The sequence below is a fragment of the Atractosteus spatula genome, chromosome 22 (assembly GCF_055471065.1).
Source record: "Atractosteus spatula isolate fAtrSpa1 chromosome 22, fAtrSpa1.hap1, whole genome shotgun sequence".
Taxonomy (NCBI): Eukaryota; Metazoa; Chordata; class Actinopteri; order Semionotiformes; family Lepisosteidae; genus Atractosteus; species Atractosteus spatula.
In genome coordinates, this window is record NC_142727.1 from 15,288,461 (window position 1) to 15,302,409 (window position 13,949).

The window sequence follows — 13,949 nt, forward strand, 5'->3', positions numbered from 1 at the left end:
CTGCAGGTGTAGCCTTCATGGCCATTCAAAAGGTCCTTAATCACAACAGAAAATCCCAGACAAGTCTCTGACACTGAGCACTGTATTTTTTATATAAATATTCATGTTTTAGGAAATGTAATGGACTTATAACATGGTCTGTACAAAGATTCAAAGACCACAGTAGTAAAAAGAGTTTTAATTCTGACAGACCATCAAATGTGAGCTGTAAATCACAGGCGTTTTCCTACTAAAAAAAAAGAATATTCTAATATAAAAAATCAGTATTTTAATCCAAAAAAATATTTTCTGGTAAAGCCTGTAATGTACTGTATACAGTACCTAATGATCAATCCTATTTGTTTCACTTACTTGCAAACAAATGTCTGAGTAAATGTGAATTGATCTGATAAGAGTATTGTGAGCTGTAAACTGATAGTGTTAAACTAGGCTATTATTCTTGTAAGTTAAAAGGCTGTAAACTGACTTTAGCATTGTATTTTATTATGCTGAGCAATGTAAATTGCATATTTGTTTAATGTTCTCTGAGGAAACAGTGTCCAGACAGCACAGAGCTAAGAAAACATTTGTCAGAGTAGGAAATCTTTGTTGAAACAGTCTGCTTTGGTTGAAAGTCAGAGCAGTCAGGCAAAGGAATGGAAATGAAGCAGCGTCTTTGACAGCACGAAACTAGCTTGGAGGAGGCTGCAAGGGCTTTCCTTTCTGTCTGCTGTGTGGACTTGCAAAGGAACAGGGCTTCATTTTGGGAGGATTTGTCTTTCTCCCAGGAGTACTTCTCCACGGGGGAAAGGATATCTGTGGCAGCCAGCAACCTAGTCCAAACACACAGCAATCTGGTTTTCAGATTATTATTTATTAACACCCTAACTCCATGTTAATGTTCTCATTCTGGCACATTGTCTTAGGACACCCATAAGGTAGCAAATGCATCATGTTAATACCCATGTCAAACCAATAGCACCTACACTAGTTCAATTAACTGCCTTGAAGTGCCAATACCCCATCTACTGTCTCCTCTCACTGTGTATTTTCATTATGCATATCTTGTTTTGGCATTACTGTATATAAAGCACATTGAGATGCTACTTTTAAAGACACCATATAAAATAAAATACAAGTAATAGGTTTATTCCATGCTGAAAAAAAGAAGAAAGAGAACAAAACGTTTCGACCGTGGAGCCTTCTTCAGGTGTGAGGCTCCACCTCAGACCTTCCTCACACCTGAAGAAGGCTCCACGGCCGAAACGTTGTGTTCTCTTTCTTCTTTTTTTCAGCATGGAATAAACCTATTACTTGTTCCTTTGCAGCCTACGCATGCTGACGCAGCTACCCACCTGAACTATAAAATAAAATTATTATTATTATTATTATTATTATTAAGAGTTATTCTTCTCTTAGGCCCAACAATAAGTATTACTGCGCAGTTGCATTCGTAAGGCCTAACTCAATAGAAACGCTCCTGAAATGTTTTTGTCTGATCAAGAAACTGTGTAAACCCCACTATTCTTAGAGTCAGACACTTAATATCTGTTTCATGGAGGCATGGCAGCAGACAGTCAAAGTGGCCAAAGAGAAGACAATTTCCACTTTTGATCTGCAGGAGGAAAAACAAGATGTACCCCAGCAATGGTAGAGATGTCTTCAGAATGCCTTTGATGAGCAGATAATCTATTTTCATTTAACTGAAAAAATGTTAGTGAAGTAAAATTTAAAGGAGTTAATTTTTCAATTAAATACAACATTTTCTCTCTTGGAATATCTTTGAGAAACAGAACGAATATATATCTGATTCCCTTTGCTTTTACATCAGACAAAAGAAAGAGGTGTAAGTGCAGATGCTAGTATAGTATGAAACAAAATGTTTTTTTTTAATTATGCTCTCTAATAAGGATGAGATGTCACACTTCAGTGTAGAGTCACGCTCATTAAATAATTTTGTAAACCAACACCCTATTCAATTTGTAACCAACCTGCTTTTTGGAAGTCAGTAATTACATTTTAATTTAAACTGTGTGAGTTCACTAATGAAATAATGCAATTTAATTCTCCAATAATATTGAATTGCTGTGCATCACTTGAAATATTATCACTTTTGATTTCATATAAAATCGCCAGTGTTTCTAATGCTGAAGAGTCTTTAAATGCACCATTAATACATACTGTATGTAAAATATTCAGTAGTAGAAGCTGTGATAATAATACAATTTTATTTATGGGAGCATTTCAAGAAACTTAAAGAATGTACGACAGCACACATATAAAATGCAATAGAAAGAAAAAGAAAATGGGAAGAGAAAAAAAAGTACCGTAAATTGACTTAGTGAAACCAAGAGCAAAAATAAATTATACATTAAAAGCTTTAGTGAAAAGATAGGTCTTTAAGTCGACAGTCGCAAAGTCTCTAATGGGTTTGGGCAATAAGTTCCACAGACGTGATTCTGCACACAAAAAAGGCTCCATCACCCAATGAATGGAGCCTGATCCTGAGCAGAATAAGAAGGCCTGAATCATCAGATCTCAGATTAAATGCTGGACTATTCTTATAAAATAAATCCTTAACTAATCTGGAACGAGATCATTCAGTGTCTTATACAGTACGTGAGTAAAATCATTCTAAAGTCCACTGTAAATCTTACTGATAGACAATAAAATTTCCAGATGCATGTGTCGTGCCAATGCAGATTACTTTTCAATTACACTTGAGCTGCAGATTTATGGATAAATGAGGCCTTTTTAGATCTTTAGTGTTCTCAACATTTTAGGACAAGTTACCTGAGGTTCTCCTAGTTAAAGTGGTCCACAGTAAAATTTAATTTGCATTGTTGCATACTGTAATGTGCGGCACTTTACAAAAGTATTTAAAAAATCACGTTTTTCAGATGTTGCTGCTGTAAAGCTTGACATTATTTGTTATATAAAACAACCTATTACATTCAAACTAAAATAAAGAAAAAAACAATATGAGAGAAAAATTGAAAAGTCGTTATTGTAGAAGTATTCAAACCCCTTGCTATGGCAAACATAAATGAATTTAGGTACACACAATTACCACTGTGATGTCAACAGCAACTCTGAAAAAGCTTCAGTTCAATGGCTGACACAGGAGAAAATGTCCAGGAGTCAAAGCCAGTCTGCATGGCAGAATGGCAAAAAGGAAGCAATTACTGGGGAAAAAAAACAACTTAAAACTTTGCATGGTGTTTGCTACGAAGCATTTAAGCAATATTGCCAACATGTTGGCAAAATCTGTTCACTAGTCACATGAAACAAAATACAGTAGAAACACTTTAGTCTGAATGCAAAATGCCTACTGAAAATAGCACACCACTCAGTCAACACCATCCCTGCTGTAAAGTATGGCCACGGTAGCATTATATTATGGGGCAGCTAAACAACCACAGGGAATGAGAAGCTTGTCAAGACTGAGGTGAAAATGGATGGAGCAAAGTACAGATAAATCTTAGAGGAAAACCTACTTCTGTCTGTTAAAGACCTAAAACTGGGACGGAAATTCACCTTTTGGCAGGAGAATGGCCCAAAGCACAAGGCCAAACCTGCACAGAATTGGCTTAAAAATAAGAAAATAAATGTCCTTGAGTGGCCCAGTCAAAATATTGACTTGAATCCTATTGAGAATCTTTGGAAAGACTTGAAAGCTGTGGTCTTAAGTGATCCCCAAGAAAATTGAGAAAGTGATGAAGAACGGACAGAAATTGCACAAAGCAGGAGTAAGTTGGTTAGCATCTACCGAATAGTACAGTACGTTTATGGGTCAGAATATATACAGTATGCTATCGATATATTGAATTTTTTTCTCTTGACTTTTGACTGACATTCACTGTAACTCATCCTTAGAATTTTTTGGTTTGAGCATTCATATTTGGTCTAAAGTAAAATGTTTATAAAAAAGTGTATTCATCATTTTGTAATTCCACAAAATGGGACATCATAGGAAGAGTTTGAATATTTTTACAAGGCAGAATGGCTGGGTAATCACTAAATTTATTTTAGTCACACTCCTTTTGGGTTTCAAAGGAAAGGGCTATTAATTAGAGATTTAAGGTGTCAACAATATTTGATAAATTGCTCACTAATAATATAATCAAACTATTTATTTGTTCATTGCTGTTCAATAGTCGCATTAGAGTTAAAAAGGTTGCCAGTTTTATTTTCTCAAAACTGTACAACAAAATTACACTTAGATTATATAACATAGTACCTTCAGTCCCTGCTTGTCTCTTCAAAACAAAGTTCACAAATAGAGCAGTGAAAACAAAAACAGTCCAAATAAAACATCTGCTTTATTAGGCATTACATTAATTTTCCTTCATAAGGAACTACTAAGGAACCCAAAATCCCTTCTAAGTTCGAAATGTTCAGATGAATACAGTGTCCTAATGTACAAAATTCCACAGGAAGATAAAGAACACAAATAAAATAGAATTCTGCAAAAGCTTTGGGTGTGAAAATAAACTACCATGGAATAAAAAATAGGATGATAATATCACTCAAAAAAAAAAACACTGGCATATGAGTGATCTGAAGTGCTATCAGAATTCTATCAGCTGATCTGTATGCCATCCACTCACCATGAAAATGTTTTTTCATTCCTTTTCTCTGCCAGTTCTGGCACTTTCACCGCCTCCTTCATGCTCATCAAGAATACATTATCAGCGGCGGGTTGAAAACAGCAAACTCTTGCTGCGCCTGTGCCAAACGCAGATGAAATAATGAGAACGCCAGACTCCACAGACAGAGGAACTGACAAGCCAGGGATGAAGAGATTCTTGAAAAACTTATTCAGAATAAAAACATGTATACATAACTTATAAAAAAAAATATTTGTTTTCAGATTTGAAGGAAGTTTTTTTTCATATTGTTAGGAGAACTGAAAACACCTTACCATTTAGATTTCCAGTTTTAGTATAGCCAACACACAGCGAAAGAGGAATGTTTTTAAATTACTTACAACTACTACAGCAGCTCCAGTCCTATTGCACTCATGAATAACAATAGTCCCACTTTGAACAGTTTTCCAATTATGAATAAGAAACACTTTTACATCATTGCAAATTCAGAAAACAAAGTAATTTAAAAGCTTCTGTCACTATCGTACTTATCACTTAATGCAATATGTTTTCAATGGGGATTAAAATTGTATGGTTTGTAAGTTCCTTACTTTGCCTGAAAGTGTAATTTATAAATTAAAAATAAATAAGTAAATACCTATTTCTAAAAAAAACAGAAAAGACAATAGCCACATACAATACAAAATCTACAGTATGGCAAGAGGAGTTCTTTCTCTAACCCATGCCTTTACAGAATCAGAGCTTTTCTCAAGTTTATTAAAGTAACGGGAGTGTTATCTCTTCCAGCATATTATGTATTAAATGCATTTTCAAAAGCTACATACAGTATACTGTAATTCTCAGATGAAGCAGGGAAAGACTGTAAACGTTTCTCAAAGGATACACATGTGAATAAATATTAAATGCTTTGTTGCAGTGCACTCTGTGTTTCTTGGTTTTAGCTGCCGTCATTTATATTAAGGAGAAAGCTTCCACCCTGAAACTTGACAGGTAAGAGCAGTGACAGCGCTGAAGAGAACAGCATGATGGATGCAGGGACACCATAGTTGGAAGGGTACAGTTTGTCATAAACCCTGTTCAAATTGACTCTTATTTTGCTCAGCTCTGGACTCATACAGAGCGTCATCTGCTCTAGCCTTTTCTTATTTGTTAGTTTTTTTTATTTATTTTGTGTGTTGTTTACGATTTAAAAAAAAGATTCCAGTAAAAAGCAAAAAAAGAGGGCAGAGAAGGGCATGGAGAGCAAAAGGTCAAGCATCCACTACAGGATGAAAAGTCTAACGCCTCGTTGCCTGGTGGGACTAGCAGTAGATCTCTGATGAACCCACGGACTGGACAAAGGGCAGATGAGGCCCAGGGGGGCTGCAGGTGGTGCGCTGATAGGACAGTGGGGCTGGCAGGGGTGTGCTCAGCCCTCAGGTGGACAGGTGGCATAGCCGGCAGGGAATGCTGTTTTAGTGTCCGTGGTCGGGCAGGCAGGAGATGAAAGCCAGAGAAAACCAAATGACACTCATCCAAGGCATAAAGGGGAGTCCAGGAGGCGAGTGCAGTAAAGGTCAGTTCCAGAGGATCACGGCAGCAAGGGGCACAAGGGATTTCCAAGTCACTGTCGTAGAAACTAGCAGGGTCAAAGCCGAGGGCCAAAGGGTCACAGAGTACACTACAGCAAAGCATTTAAACATGGAGGGGTTACAAGCCAAGGGGGATCTGGGAACTTGATTGAGAATGGAAGAAGGGGGTCAGGAATCAAAACAAAGCACAGCTACGGAACTAGCTGGGGACCTGAGAGGCTCGGAGATGATATGCTACAACAGAGTCACTGTAGCCCCTAAATATCCCTGAATCACTTGAAGCTGGCAAGGTAGTACATTTTCTCCAGGTGATTCAGGTCTCCTGTCAGATTGGTTTCCATGGCAACCAGCACTGAGTGACACATGGGTGGAGCAGTGGCTTGCAGCCATGTGAATGCTTGCTCACCCCAAAGAGCAGCAGGGGTGACCATGATACTAAGTATCTCATTTTTAATCAAGTCAAATATGTTGGGTTAAATGAAGCAAACTGATTGGTATTGAACCTCATTGTTTTATAGGATCAAAATAATTGGGACAGATGACACACTTCTCTTGTTGGACAGGTGTTTGTTCTGAGGTAGGCTCTTAAAAAAGCTGTCAAAATACTATCAGTCCCTCCTGCCCTGGCCACAAGTATTGGGACACATTCACTTTAAGTAAATTTCTGAATGTAAAGCAAAACAAATAGTTTGGACTTTGATGTCCCAGTACAGACGTTGTGCACTGCCATTAGAAAAAACAGCCCTTTTGTATTCTCCATGTGGAGAATTATCCATACTTGCCAAATGTATCTGGAACTCCCTGAGTAAAGAGGAGGAGGATCAGGCTCCACTCAATGGGTCACTCTTTGCTAGAAAGCTGCAAAATCCCTAGTTGTCTAATCCCATCCCTACCATTCCTGCCCCATGGTACTCTCCATGAACCAGAAAACAGCAGCTCTTTGCGACTTGCTGGGAGTCTGCCGGATGACAGTAGTAAGAATTAGAGGTCTCCCCCGTGAAACTCTGTGGATCTTTCAACATGTCAACTTTTCTCTTGCACAAGGTTCTGTATTGTTGGCAGCTACAGTACATACTGAGTAAGTTTTGCATTAATGCATTAATGCATTAAGAATGCAGTCTGTAATGTACATATTCTAAAGCATGGATTATGAAGCCAATCGCCGTATAAGTAAACATTAAAAACACACAAATAACCCTTTGCACAGTAGTAGAGAAGCATGCACAGTTTTTATAATATTGAACTTCTGGTTGCATGACTGTTGAACATGCATTAAACTGCTTTATATATTTATAAATACCTCCATTGCTGTACAGTATATGAATATCAGAGTGTTACTACAATTGCAGCAAATTAAATCTGGGCTATAATGGGACATGTTTTTCACATTACTTTTTTAGAACACTGGCTGCTTTTTATTCCCCCAGCTGTCTAATTGGAGTTCTCTCTGATTTTGCATTTGTATCATGGCCTGATCCCACTGATACTCAAATGGATTCCTAACCCCATTACAGAACATGACAGGAATTGTCTACAGGCTGAATTGACTTATTTTATCCCCTGCCTGTGGGAATAATCTCTAGTGCAGTACTGTGAGCCACAGAACTGCAAACTCTGCTTGTCAACGGGTGACTTCCTATTCTAATCTTCTGAGCCAATCAATACAATCTCATCAATGTCATTCAATGTTAACCTCTATTTTATTGTGCTGTGCTATTACTTCTATAGTTTTAATGGAGTAATGTGGTCCCAGGTAGAAGTCATATTCCCCTGCCATCTAACACAGCAATATCATTTTGAACAGATTTATTAGAGTTAAATAATGATCTGAAAATTTAAAAACTTAATTAAAAAAACTCAAAATCACTCTCATCTACAGTAAATGTCTGATCTTACAAAAAAAAGAGAGATATTTGACATATTTTTAAAAAATCCACTGCTCATTAAATATAACCCCTTTTTAACCTGCAATTTTCAAGAGTTGGATTATTTCCAGATAAAACCTCATTGTTAAGAGGCCTCGGGACATACAGTAGATTTAGGTACAATACTGATGAACAATCTCCTTTTAAAAGATTTAATTACACTTCTGCACCCCAAAGCATGATACTCTCAGGTTAAGGTTATTGCTACATGCCCCAAAGGTTCAAACTTGAATCCAAGTCATAGTACTGTATGCAAATCTGGTTCTAAGGGATTTAGAGACTTCGCTATTAATTTATAGGCCGCTCTGTGACAGAGACCTCCATATGATTCCTTGTTCAGTCCACTAAGCCTGGATAATGAAAGTATTAGATTTTAAAGCAAAAGTCATATGTCTACTTGCTATAGCAATGCAAAAAAAAACCAAAGCCACATCTTAAAGTAGAGCAGAAAAACAAGAAAAAGATCTTTATTTAATCAAACAAATTTTTTAATGTACTGTTATTAAAGCATGCATTCCTAAAAAAAGGTCATACAAAGTCCAAGATACTGTATCTCAATAAGCAAAACTCTAAAGTCAAAAAAAGAGCTCAAGGTGTCCTGTCTTACTTGTCTGGTCACTTTACCATTAAAAGCACTTGATAATGACTTATGAAGCAAGCATCTTTGACCTGAGGTCATTCTTTTGGAACACAACTTATAGTATGTTATTTGTAAGTTGTTTGAGGACCATGAGGACCATCTCCCATCACTGAGGTGGTAAATTAAACAAAGCCGTTCGGAAAAGTGGGGTGTCTTATAAGCGTCTAATGTGCAATGCAAATGCTCTGCAAATTTCAGTGACAGGGGTCAGCACTGAAAGGTTTGTATTGAGCTATTATGACAGCTTGCTTTGGAAGTCTCAGTTACAAATCGCAGCAACTCAAATTCATTCAAACCCATTAAACTGTCATAAAGCAGGGAATGAAATGCAGACAGAGGGGAATCCCATTTCTGCAGAGTGATCCTCTCTCAGGGACCTCCTAGTGTTAAGATGCAAGTCCATCCTGGACACATTTGAAGGGATATACAGTAGCTACAACATGTTAACAATCCCCAGCCTCCACCTTATTATTATGGGACAGAATGGCCAAGTACCCATTGTCAGCTTTACAATATAATACCCCAGTGCTACAGAACCACACTTCACACTATTGATCATTGCTACCATTGGAGCACCAGCTGCTCTGCAATGAGATTCTGTAGACACTTCAACATACGTGTATTTACTGTACCGTTAAATCATATGTGTTGTACCTGAGGGTGGAACGGTGGCACAGTGGTTAGCAGTGCTGGGCCCCTGGGTTCAGTTCCGGACCCGGGGTGCTGTCTGCGTGGAGTTTGGATTGCTCTTTCAGTGTTCGCTTGGGTTTCCTCCCACAGTGCAAAAACATTCTGGTAGGTTAATTGGCTTCTGGAGTGAGTGTACTGTATGTGTGACGGTGTCTGTGTGTGCCTTGTGATGGACTGGCGTCCCATCCAGGGTGTATCCTGCCTTGTGCCCTTTGCCTGCCAGGAGAGGCTCGGGTTTGCCCTCAACCCTGAATAGGATGAGGCGGTCAGATGGGAGAATTCTGTAACTGTATTACAGTACATAATTATTATTTAACATACAGTACACGAGATTCAAATATAAAGTCATGTTGTGAAAAAGTTTATTTATGTTGTAATTATTGGTTCAGAAATAGGATTATGTACAACTGCGCGTGTACACATCTAAACTTAAAAGTATTATAATTTGCTAGAGTAATAATTGCTTAATGCATTTACAATGTTGGTCATGCCGTATGTTTGGTATGTAGAGTACAGTAAATGTATTTCAGAGTGTAAACAATCAAAATCTAATTACAGAGTTAATAATGTCAAATAATAACGATGCATATCTGAATTGTTAGTTAGATTTGTTAGTTAACACACATACAGTAGATCTATGTAAAAATTGTAAAGATTTGTGCTCGTAAGAGGTTAGGTATCTTATTTTGATACTTGTATTTGTTCACTGGTACAGCTGTTAGGCTGGGGAGTACTGTGAGCTTAGCTTAGGCAAACAGGATCTTTAGCACTGAAATCTGTAACAGTTAAGTGCAACTCTGCCTGTGGTTGACATGGTATTTAAAGTACTTTTTACCGTGACAAAGCAATTGATCCCCCCTTTATGTCCTGCTGTCTAAAAGCTGTACTTCTCCTTCAGCAAGAGGAATGGGTGTAACATGTGTAAAGTCCTCACTGAACAGAGGTTTTAAAGTACAGGTACTCTAATTTTCAGGTGTGCCTCCACCACTTTTGAGTTTTTTATCACTGCAGTTACAGAAAAACACCCAAAACCTTCCATTCTGAGCATCATCTCAGTTGTCTGAACCATGTTGTTACCGTACATGGCTAGTATTCTGAAATCTCCTGTTGTTTTATTTCTAAAATATACCGTGCAAAGCAAATATCAAGAATCTCTTCCACTGCTTTTCACAAATCAAGCTATTCTGCTTCAATGTATTTGCCTTAATATCAACATTCAGAAGTCTTACACTACTCGAGTTTACAATGTGTTCACATTTGTTCCAGACAATGAAAGCTGAAACTTTTTGATTGAAATCATATCATGTAGAATGCAGCTCAAAAAGCAAGCACCACTTTGCCATTTTAAGAAGAAATTTAATGGATTTAATTCCAAAACAGTCAACAGTAATATCCATTGGCAAGAATCCATCTATTTTGCATGTTAATTGTGTGCACAGTTCTCAAGGAAAATAAAAAATATAAGGCACTTGAGATGGGGAAGGTAACAGCAGCCACACATTGTAAATGTGAATTCAGGGAGGTAATTAAAATGCATAATGCAAATAATATGCAATTTGAGCTCTTAAAGAACAGTAGTAATTAAAAGGGAAACAAAAAAGGTGGAGAGAAAATACTGTTTGGAAGTGAGCCTTTCAAACCTTATCCAGCTAAGGTCCAAAGACAGTCCTACAGAGAATATATATACACATATTTCATACTGTATATCTGTATATATCTATGACATATGAATACAGCATATACAGTAGTCTCTGCTTATGATAACATTCTCTAAATTTAAAAAAAATCTAGTACATGTACATGGACTCGGAGGTCACCAGTGAATTTGTAGATGCCACATACAGGCACATTCATTGCACAGACCTTATAAGTATATTAGTTCACTGTACAGAGCAAACGAGGCATTTGTATCAGAAACTTCCCTACCAGACCAACAAGTTCAATAGGTTTCTTAAATAATGAATGTCTCACCTCTTGAGAGGTGTTGTTAAAGATTGCACCAACATCTAACCCACAGAAAACGCACTGCAGAAGCAGTTGGACTAGAGATCTGAGCTGTTTGACTAAAGCATGCTTTCCAAGTACCAAATCTGTACAGTGTGAACACCACAACACAACATTTCTCTTTCTACAGAGAGTCACAAAGTCCTCTTGACAGTGACAGTCTTTGTCCAGATTTGTCCATTTAAAGTGGGCAGCATCAAAAGCTTTGAGCTTTTACAGTTGATTAGCTCACAGTCATGCACAAAGCGTACTAATTTAATAATAACAAGAAAACAAATCCATCAAGTACTTCTAAAAAGAAAATGGATCTTTGAGAATATGACAAAAAAACAAGAATTACTTCTAAACAAGGAGGTATAATGTCATATTAAGGTCATATTAGATAAATAATATTCATTTTTGAAACTAGTCTGGTATGAACAGACATTACAGAATACAGTATTATCTTCTGTAAATGCCCTCCAAGACGACTTGAAGATACTCAGGTTTTAAGAGTTTGCTGGCGTTTTCACCCTCTTTAGAAAACAAAAAAAATAATGCAATTGCCCTTCCCACAAAAACGGCAACTAATCTTATTTTCTCAGAAAACCTGTTACTCATTTTTCACACCCTGTTAAAGCACTGGAAGCAAAAGTGATCTTGCTCATGCTGGTAAGTGTCCCGCCAAACACGGAGGTTGATGTCACACTGAACGCTGAGGGCACATTAGTTTACTCAGGTCCACCCAGCTCCAGGGACAGTCAATGTCTTGTGTGTAACCCTTGAGAAAAAATAGCCCAACCCACTTTTGAGTTGTCCGGATTGCAGGGTTCAAGCATTGAAAATAAGCATGTTTACTGGAGGAGCCACTCAGCACAGAGTGTTACATAGTGGGTGGAATCTGTACAACCACACTTGTTGAAAAAAATAATCTAAAATGGTATGAGTACTTATGATGTGCACAAAATGATACAGATGATTTGTAAGTAATAAAATTGAAGGGTTTGTGCATCTTACTTAATATTCAAAATGCAAGCTAGTCTCAAATTTCTTTTATGTATATTCCTATGACTTGTCTGGGAAAAAAAGCTAACATTTTTAAAGCAGCATTTGAAATGAAAGGCCATTTGTTATTAACTGTCAAAGTGAAGAATGCTAACATGAATGATATTTAACAGGCCATAATTTCACCGCATTCAAAACATTGTTTTAATAGTAAGAGATAAAACCTTGTAGTCAAACTGAAATGTTAACCACAGCTCTAAAACATACTTAATGGTATGTTCTTTTCCTGATAACATGTCTGTTCAATCCTGTCACATCATTTTATTATTTTTGAGTTTATAGACAATTGTTTTTTCTGTTGACATCCAGAGAACAGATTTTAGTGCTACCTGGAACCCTGTTGCTTATTATCATTACTTTCACTTTTGTTCTTTTCTCAGATTAAATTGATATGGACGAATGTATCTTTTTTAGCTGCTGTATATTCTGCTACAAACAGGACTATATATATATAAGTATGGCTATTGTGTGCTGATAGCCAATATTGAAAGATGAAAACAATGATTCTCATTGAAATGTTTGTGAATCATGGACATAACTATATACAATGAAGGTTATCTGTTCTGATGTTTGTAGAAAACAGAATAAAAATGACATCCTAAAATAGCTGCCGATGTAATTATTGTGTAGGTTGTGTAGATTTACAGATGTACTGTAAGCCTGTAATTAAAAAAACAACATACTGACTACAAAATAATTGTCCAAACCGAAGTACTTTTAGTACAATTTTCAAAAAAAGGTAACATGTCATCCCTGCCTGGGGTCCTGTTCATAAGAAAGAAAAGTCAGAAGAAAAGTCTAAATTGGTTTGGTTCTATATTTTTAGTGAAACCCCATGTTTTTTGCATTACAAATACCGTATGCTTATACATGTATTTAACAGTTTCAAAGATGGATTGAGGCTGTGCTATACTGTAGCTCTAAATATGAGATTGCAGGAAAAAAGGTGTTCTTCACCTACTGTAGATTAGAACAGCACAAGTTTGTTTTTCGCCCAAATACCTTCTCATCACCTTGACAAAGCAAAAAGTATCTGTATTGTACTGTATACTGTATGTCCACTGAGGTCTCTGGCTTTCTCTACTTGAATGCCAGTTTTCAGTTCAGCTGAGGGGATTATTCTGTGGTAAAATATACAGTTCAATCACATACTGTATATGATGTGTTAAAAAAGGCCTCATTGCCCATTAAATTATGATTTTAACAGATTCTGCTGTAACTGACAGTATATTTATCTCAATATTTTCAGTGCAGGTTGAACTGAAGATCACAGAGAAATCACAACAGAAAAGTTGTTGTACTGTATAAAAAATTTAAACTATTTGTTTCAGGACCTTTTGGACAAACATCTCCCTTCAGACATGAAAAAAAAGAAATGTAACCACAGAACAGTAAACTTCAAAACTTCTTTGTATGATGTTGTTATGGTATCAGAATAAAAGGATAATTTAAAGCAGTTCCAAAGTTCCCAGTATGAAAATCATTT

General features: G+C 36.8%; 1 protein-coding gene across 2 annotated transcripts in view; it reads left to right on the plus strand.

Moving 5' to 3' along the window:
* opcml (opioid binding protein/cell adhesion molecule-like) overlaps positions 1-13,949 on the plus strand; it is a 588,589-nt gene that overhangs the window by 428,426 nt on the left and 146,214 nt on the right. The window lies entirely within an intron of this gene.